Source organism: Triticum urartu, chromosome 4A (genome assembly GCF_056163025.1).
Source record: "Triticum urartu cultivar PI428250 chromosome 4A, HENAU_Tu73, whole genome shotgun sequence".
NCBI lineage: Eukaryota > Viridiplantae > Streptophyta > Magnoliopsida > Poales > Poaceae > Triticum > Triticum urartu.
Window position 1 is genome coordinate 84,272,636 of NC_141876.1, and position 9,092 is coordinate 84,281,727.

The 9,092-nt window shown below is 49.4% G+C and overlaps 1 pseudogene; it reads right to left on the reverse strand.

The window, feature by feature from the left end:
• Positions 1-5,512: 5,512 nt before the first annotated feature.
• LOC147974890 (uncharacterized) lies at positions 5,513-6,481 on the reverse strand (annotated as a pseudogene).
• Positions 6,482-9,092: the final 2,611 nt, after the last annotated feature.

Consider the following 9,092-nt stretch of genomic DNA (forward strand, 5'->3'; position numbering starts at 1 on the left):
CCACAACCCGATCTAGCAGTCGCTTCCCAGCTGCGATCACGAGGGACTCGGCCAGCCGACTGCTCTCTGATGCGCAGGCGGACGACTTCTTGTAGTTGCCAGTTATGGTCAGGATCCCCTTGGAACTCGGCATCTTCATCTTGAGGTAGGCATAGTGGGGGACGGCCATGAACTTGGCCAGGGCTGGCCGACCAAGTAGCGCATGGTATGGGCTCTCCAGGTCCACCACCTCGAACCAAATTGACTCTCGGCGGAAATGATCTTTGTCTTCGAAGAGGACGTTGATCAAGATCATGCCGATTGGAGAGCAGGAAAGGCCAGGAACTATGCCGTGGAACAACGTCTGGCTGGACTGTAGTTGCCTCTGCCTGATCCCTAACTTCTCCATGGTGTCTTTGTACAGGATGTTGATGCTGCTGCCAACGTCTATCAGGACTCTGGAGAAGCGAGCAGCTCGTTTGTCCGTGGCAAAGGCGGCGTCCAAAACCAAGGCGTAGGGGCCGGGTTTGGGCATTACTTCTGGGTGGTCAGCTCTGCTCCAGCTGATGGGCTTCTCAGACCAATGCATGAACTCGGGGGTGTCAGATGCTACTGCATTCACCTCCTACTGCGGCAGCCGCCTGCTGCGTCGGTCGTCGGCCACACTGGTGAACACGACATAAGCTCCCTGCTCTTCTGGATACTCGTCTTGCACTGCGCCAACCGGTCTGACCGCCGCCTGCTGGGGTGGAGGAGGCGGCTGCCCCGCAGGTGGGGGAGGCAAAAGTCTGTCTCCCTTGGCTATCCTAGTGAGCCAGTGGCATTTATGAGTGGTGTGGTTGGATGGTTTTGCACCACTTTGGAACTTCCAGGGTCCATCCAAAGTCTGCTCATATGAGAAAGTCGGCTGCTAGTTGGGCTTGCCGGCCTTCTGGAGTTTGGGCGGGGGCTGCCATTCCGACTGCTGGTTTTCGACTGTCGCCACCTGCCGACTGGTGGAAGTCGGTGGTGGGGCTTTGCGCTAGTGTTCGTTCTGCTGTTGACGCCGACTGGTGTCTCCGGCTGGAGTTCAAGGAGCCTGAGGAGCCACCTTGCCAGTCGCGCTAACTTGAATCTCCGTCTTCATGGAGGAGTCGGCCGTCGCGTACTTGTCCGCTATGATCAACAGCTCGTCGAGGGTTTCCGGATCGTCACAGAGAAGCTTGTGCTTGAAGAGGGTGCCCTCTCGGCATCCTGCGGTGAAGTACTCAATGGCCTGCACCTCGTGCATGCCTTCACAGGAGTTGCGAAGCTCGGCCCAGCGCGTGAGGTAGTCGCGGGTTGACTCGCTGGGGCCCTATACATATAAGGAGAGCTGGCGAGTCTTGGGAGGCCGCTTGTACGTGCTGGTTAAGTTGCGGACAAAGGCATCAGTGAAGTCAACCCAACTATTGATGCTGCGGGGCCTTAAGCTATTCAGCCAAGTCCGGGCCATGCCTTGGAGCATGAGAGGAACGTACTTCACGGCAACACGCTTGTTGCCATTTGCTATGCTGACGGCCGTGGAGTAGTCGACCAGCCAGTCTTCCGGCTTCATGGAGCTGGTGTATTTGGGTGTATCTCTGGGGAGCGTGAACCCTTTGGGGAAGGGCTCGTCTCAGATGCGGGGGCCGAAACATGGCGGACCCAACTCATCTTCTTCTTCAAGCGCCAGGGATCGGTGGAGACGGTCGATCCGGTGGCGGACGTCATTCTCTCCGACTCCCTCTTGGCGGCCAAGGCGGTCGCCGAGCGTCGGGTGATCAACAGGCGGCGGGGAGACTCGCCTTTCCCTTCGAGGGGGAGGAGGCGGATAGTCATCCCGTCGTTCTAGTGTTCTTGGGCGGCCGTCTCGGTCGCGCTCTATGGTGATGCGAGTCCGACTGCGGCTGGCAGCCGGCTCCTTATCTTTACTTCCCTAGATGCCGCCAGTTGGCGTCCGAGACTCCGCGCCTTGGTCTCAACGCGGAAGCAGGTTGTCGTTCTGTCGGCGCGGCGCATCAGTGTGGCAGCCAGCCTCGTTCTGCTCAGCGGCCGCGTCAAGGAGTCGCTAGACGCGCCCCGTCATCAAGTGACGCTCTTCGCCCTCGAACTTGTCCAGCTCGTCCGCCGCCGCCTGAGCGGCTCGAATGTTCTCCGCAGGCGTGGTGTAGACGGGGCGATTCGCCCCGAACAGATCGGCGATAGCTGCGCCGCGCTGCCGGACCGTGCCAAGGTGGCTGGGCCCAGCCGCAGCCGGCGTGCCGCTCACAGCGCGGTCCATCTCGCGCTGGTAGGCTTCTGACAGGCGTCTCATGCTGGCCAGCTTTTTGGTGCCTTCGACTAGCTGAAGGCGGCGTGCCTCCAGCGTCTCGGCGTCGGCGTCTTCGGGGATGGGCGTCGCCAGGTCTTGTAGCACCGCGTTGAGCGGGTCATAATCACCCCGGCCAGAGTGCTCGTCATGATCAATGACAGGCACTTCCGTGACGGTACTTCTGCCGCTCTCCGCGTGAGGAAGCGGTTCGTCGTAGACCACCACGTTGGTGGGGAACGTGTCAAGCGACGTGGTGTCGGAGTCGACCAACATCCAATCGGTGGAGCCTACAGACTCCAAGTCCCCAGCTGGCTCGCTGGCGACGTGGAGTTGATCGAGGAGGCCCGCAAGGAGGCTCTCGGGGCCGCCCGTGCCTGCGTCGGATGCGGGCTCGTCGGAGAGGCTGACCTCGCCGACAAGATCGGCGATGCAACTGGCTGCGCAGGCGATTTCAGCGCCACGCAGCACGTCGGCACAGACTCCGTCTGGCGTGCCGGGCTGGCTGCGCTCGCCAGGGAGAACAAGGATTACTGTCCAGAACAGGTCTCCGGACGACGGTGCACTAGGCCCCACGGTGGGCGCCAAATGTTGGGGGTTGGGTGCGACATATGCCAATGGATGGCCTATCATGGTGGGGGCGAGTAAAATGTCACCGGTGCCTAGAAACGGGATGAGTCGTAGACATGAACGCCGGCGTACTTTACCCAGGTTCGGGGCTCTCCTAGGAGATAACACCCCTAGTCCTGCTCTGCGGGGTCTCCGCATGATCACCAAGGCAAAGTGAGTACAGAGGCGCTCCTCGAGCTCTATCTGTGGGTAGGAGGAGGCAAGGCTAGCTCTCTCCTTCCTCTAAGGTCTGGTCTAGTTCTAATGAATCGGAACCCTTTGCATGGGTGTCTTGGGGGGTTATATAAGCCTACCCCCCAGGGGTACAATGGTAAATTGTATGGATGCAGGGCCCAACTGTCAGTCTCTTCGCCTGTGGGCCCTCCTGCCAACTGCTGGGGCCCACCGATTGGTGGGCCCAGCCGATTGGTCTGGTACGGAGCTGACAGGCCGCACCCACCGCTGGCGGGTCCTGCCGGCTGCTGATTACTGTAGTCGTGCTTCTAATGACGCAGGCTTGGTCATGGGGTCATGGCTACAGTCCTGCCGCCTGGCAGGCGATTATTGTAGCCACTCCCCGTCTCGTCTGGTTAATGGCGCGTGGGACCCATGGGAGGGGCAGGCCTACTTCCGCGGGCCAGCTCCCTATGGGTCCGGCTGGTGGCGCCCTTGTCGTCTTTCGGACTCTCACTAACTGGTAGGGCCCGTCTTCCATGGATCGTACCATCAGGCCGTCGTGGGTACAGGACTCCGCCCACTGTTGCTGACGTCAGGGATGGCATGGCAACAGTGTTGTGCCAGACAGAGATCTCCGCTGGTACAGTGCACTGTGCCCTGGCCATCCCCTCGAAAAGGGGAGGGAGTGGGCTTTACTGTCGCCACTCCCTGTCCCATCCCCCCTGAAGAGGGCATGGGCTTTGCTGGTGTCGTGGGCCGACTCCCCGTGGCCGGCTTCTCTGGAAGCCGCCACTCGGAGTCGGCCGGTCTTGATCTCTTCTCTAGGACTCGGACACATATGGGTCGCCGGCTGTTCCTCCAGCCGCCCTCCTGAAGTCGGCTCTCCATCTATTGTCTTGAGGGGCGCAGTCAACCCCGATATCCTGAAAGGTTATGGGCCTCGGGTTAGCCTACCCGTGGCCCATTACTCCGACAATGGTCTAGTAACATGACTTCCAAAACAGGATTACCGTACCACCCTGGTGCAGAACGTACTCTAGTTGACCTACGAGGTTTGGTAGTAACTTGATATGAAGTTCCATGATCATCATCATTAACTTCCTCACTAGTTGGTGTAGGCATCACGGGAACAGTTTTCTGTGATGAGCTACTTTCCAATTCGAGGGGAGGTACAATTACCTCATCAATTTCTACTTTCCTCCCACTCACTTCTTTCGAGAGAAACTCCTTCTCGAGAAAGGATCCATTCTTAGCAACAAAGATCTTTCCTTTGGATCTTTGATAGAACGTGTACCCAACAGTTTCTTTTGGGTATCCTATGAAGACACACTTCTCCGATTTGGATTCGAGCTTATCAGGCTGAAGCTTTTTCACATAAGCATCACAACCCCAAACTTTAAGAAACGACAGCCTAGGTTTCTTGCCAAACCACAGTTCATACGGTGTCGTCTCAACTAATTTAGATGGTGCCCTATTTAACGTGAATGCATCTGTCTCTAATGCGTAACCCCAAAACGATAGTGGTAAATCGGTAAGAGACATCATATATCGCACCATATCTAATAAAGTACAGTTACGACGTTCAGACACACCATTACGCTATGGTGTTCCAGGTGGCGTGATTTGTGAAAGTATTCCACATTGTTTTAAATGAAGACCGAACTCATAACTCAAATATTCGCCTCCGTAATCATATCGTAGAAACTTTATTTTCTTGTTACGGTGATTTTCCACTTCACTCTGAAAACATTTGAACTTTTCAAATGTTTTAGACTTGTGTTTCATTAAGTAGATATACCCATATCTGCTCAAATCATCTGTGAAGGTCAGAAAATAACGATACCAGCCGTGAGCCTCAACACTCAACAGACTGCATACATCAGTATGTATTATTTCCAATAAGTGAGTAGCTCGCTCCATTGTTTCGGAGAACGGAGTTTTAGTCATCTTGTCCATGAGGCATGGTTCGCAAGCATCAAATGATTCATAATCAAGTGATTCTAAAAGTCCATCTGCATGGAGTTTCTTCATGCGCTTTACACCAATATGACCTAAACGGCAGTGCCACAAATATGTTGCACTATCATTATCAACTTTGCATCTTTTGGCATCAATATTATGAATATGTGTATCACCACGATCGAGATTCAACAAAAATAGACCACTCTTCAAGGGTGCATGGCCATAAAACATAGTACTCATATAAATAGAACAACCATTATTCTCTGATTTAAATGAATAACCGTCTCGCATCAAAGAAGATCCGGATATAGTGTTCATGCTTAACGCCGACACCAAATAACAATTATTCAGGTCTAAAACTAATCCTGAAGGTAGATGTAGAGGTAGTGTGCCGACGGCGATCACATCGACCATGGAACTATTCCCAACACGCATCGTCACCTCGTCCGTAGCCAATCCTCGTTTAATCCATATCCCCTATTTCGAGTTGCAAATATGAGCAACAAAACCAGTATCAAATACCCAGGCGCTACTACGAGCATTAGTAAGGTACACATTAATAACATGTATATCAAATATACCTTTGTTCACTTTGCCATCCTTCTTATCCGCCAAATACTTGGGGCAGTTCCACTTCCAGTGACCAGTCCCTTTGCAGTAGAAGCACTCAGTTTCAGGCTTGGGTCCAGACTTGGGCTTCTTCCCGGGAGTGACAACTTGCTTTCCATTCTTCTTGAAGTTCCCCTTCCTTACCTTGCCCTTTTTCTTGAAACTAGTGGTCTTGTTAACCATCAACACTTGATGCTCTTTCTTGATTTCTACCTCCACAGCTTTGAGCATAGCGAAGAGCTCGGGAATTGTCTAATCCATCCCTTGCATATTATAGTTCATCATGAAGCCTTTGTAGCTTGGTGGTAGTGATTGAAGAACTCTGTCAATCACACTATCATCCGGAAGATTAACTCCCAGCTGAGTCAAGTGGTTATGGTACCCAGATATTCTGAGTATGTGTTCACTGACAGAACTATTCTCCTCCATCTTGCAGCTATAGAACTTGTTGGAGACTTCACATCTCTCAACTTGGGCATTTGCTTGAAATATTAACTTCAACTCCTGGAACATCTCATATGGTCCATGACATTTGAAACGTCTTTGAAGTCCCGATTCTAAGCCGTAGAGCATGGCACACTGAACTATAGAGTAGTCATCAGACCGCGTCTGCCAGACGTTCAAAGTGTCTACATTAGCGGGAGGGGGCTTTTCACCTAGAGGTGCATCAAGGACATAATTCTTCTGTGCAGCAATGAGGATAATCCTCAAGTTACGGACCCAGTCCGTGTAGTTGCTACCATTATATTTCAACTTAGCTTTGTCTAGGAACGCATTAAAATTCAAGGGAACGGTAGCACGTGCCATTGATCTACAACATAGATATGCAAAAACCATCAGGACTAAGTTCATGATAAATTAAGTTCAATTAATCATATTACTTAAGAACTCTCACTTAGATAGACATCCCTCGAGTCATTTAAATGATCACATGATCCATATCAACTAAACCATGTCCGACCAGCATGTGAGATGGAGTAGTTTTCAATGGTGAACATCTCTATGTAGATCATATCTACTATATGATTCACGTTCAACCTTTCGGTTTCTAGTGTTCCGAGGCCATGTCTGTACATGCTAGGCTCGTCAAGTTAAACCCGAGTATTCCGCACATACAAAACTGTCTTGCACCCGTTGAATGTGAACGTAGAGCTTATCACACCCGATCATCACGTGGTGTCTTGGCACGACGAACTGTCGCAATGGTGCATACTCAGGGAGAACACTTATACCTTGAAATTTTAGTGAGGGATCATCTTATAATGCTACCACCGTACTAAGAAAAATAGGATGCATAAAATATAAACATCACATGCAATCAAAATATGTGACATGATATGGCCAACATCATCTTGTGCCTTTGATCTCCAACTCCAAAGCACCGTCATGATTTACATTGTCGCCGGCTTGCACTAGTATGCGTCGGTGCTATAGAAATGGTTTTTAACCCCTTTCCGCGACGGCATTTGGAACCATCGCCTAGTGAGTGACGGCGATAGGGGGGTCCTTCCCACACGACCTAGAAACCATTGGGGATAGGAACCCTACAGTACTCCTACTCGTTTCTTCTCGCATTGCCATCGCAGTCGGTATTCTGTGGTGTTTACGATGAGCGGCCCATCACAAACGGTTCACTATTATAGAACGTGTATGATAAGCATACAATCACACACATTTGGTTTTCCCAAACCGTATGCGATTACTAGTTAAGAAGATTAGCTAATCGTCGTACGAATGTCGGACAGGATTACGAAACGTCGGACCGTCGTAACATCATCGTACACAACAACTATCGCACACGCTATTATGTGGTGCAATGTTTACGATGCATACTTCATCAAAAACAGTTCATGGTTGCGAATCATGTATGATAAGGCAACTAACACAAACGTTTAGTTTGCTCGCACCGTTTGTGATATTGTCTGACATCGCACACGCTTTGCAAACGGCAACCGTTGAATGTGCACATTTCCTCTCTATGAACCGTCTCAGATTATGGTGTATATCACAAACAATTGTGTTTTACCAACCGTGTGTGCCATAACAACCTGGAGAGTGTAATTTCACCGTAATTTAATTGCTGCCATTTCAAATTGTACTGGATTTGAATTTGAATTTGAATGTATGCTACAGCTTTATTCATATCCATCATATTCAAACAACCAATGCATTATTCGGTCCATAGGTGCATATGTTCAAGAATTACATAGAACCAAACAAAGAATGATGAACCATAGTTGTATACTTGTACTATTAAAGACGGTAAAGAAAGAGGTGAAATACATTCTGGTTGCGGAACAAGGTGAAGCGGAATGCCCATATTGTGCCCTCCTCCATGCAGAAGGCACACACGACTCTAGTCCAACCCCTTGTGATGGCCGACCACCCATCCTTCCTGGTCTTCATGAAAACATCTAGATAATCATCGTGTTCTGGTAGAAATACTTTAACCTTTGCATGCTCACCAATCATGTAGTTTGGGAGGTCATCTTGAGTAAACTGCTTTGGCAACCACTGCAAAGGAAAAAGATTCAGACATTGTCATCTAACACAACTCATAATGGGCAGTAAAAAGAAGGATGTAGAGTTCTTACTTACCATCCCGCAGTTCGATGTTGTCTTGGATAAAGTGTAAGCAAATAGTTTAATTGCCATCTTTGGACACATTTTACTAACAATCTTTATCAGCTTCCTCACTTGATGCTGGTTCATCAATATCTCATTACCCCATACCCATAAAGGGTCAAAGCGCGGATCTTTACCAATGACATATGTACCTAAAAGCACCAAGTTAATATTAGAAGCTAAAAATCAATTGCACAATGATGTAGTACAACACTCTTTTATAATACTCCCTCTGTTCCAAAATATTTGTCTTTCTAGCGATTTCAACAAGTGACTATATACGGAGCAAAATGAGTGAATCTACACTCTAAAACATGTCTATATATATCCATATGTGGTAGTCCATTTGAAATATCTAAAAAGACAAATATTTAGGAATGGAGGGAGTATCTTATAACATCCAATATACTCACATATTAGATGAATTAACATCTTATATTATGGGCTGGAAGGAGTTTAGTGCATTCTTACAAATTATCAGTTGATTAACTGCTGCTATATCCATGGGTTACAGTTAGTTTGAGTTAGTTCGGGCTAAAATAGCCCTAAAGTATATCTAAACATGAGGGCTAGTTTGAGCTAGTTGCATCTATAACCCTCCTAAAAAAATATCCAACCCAAGAGGTGCTAATTGGAGCTAGTTCTCCTAGTGCATTTATTGTCAATCTAACCCTGCCATCCAAACAACTCTTTGGATGGAGTGTTCAAGGTTAGTCATGAGCTAGAAACTAACTCTAACCTCTAGCTAAGTTGAGTACCCAAACAGGGTTGTGTTGTTGTTGCTGCTGCTGCTGCTCTTCTACGTATATCTAGACATCATTAG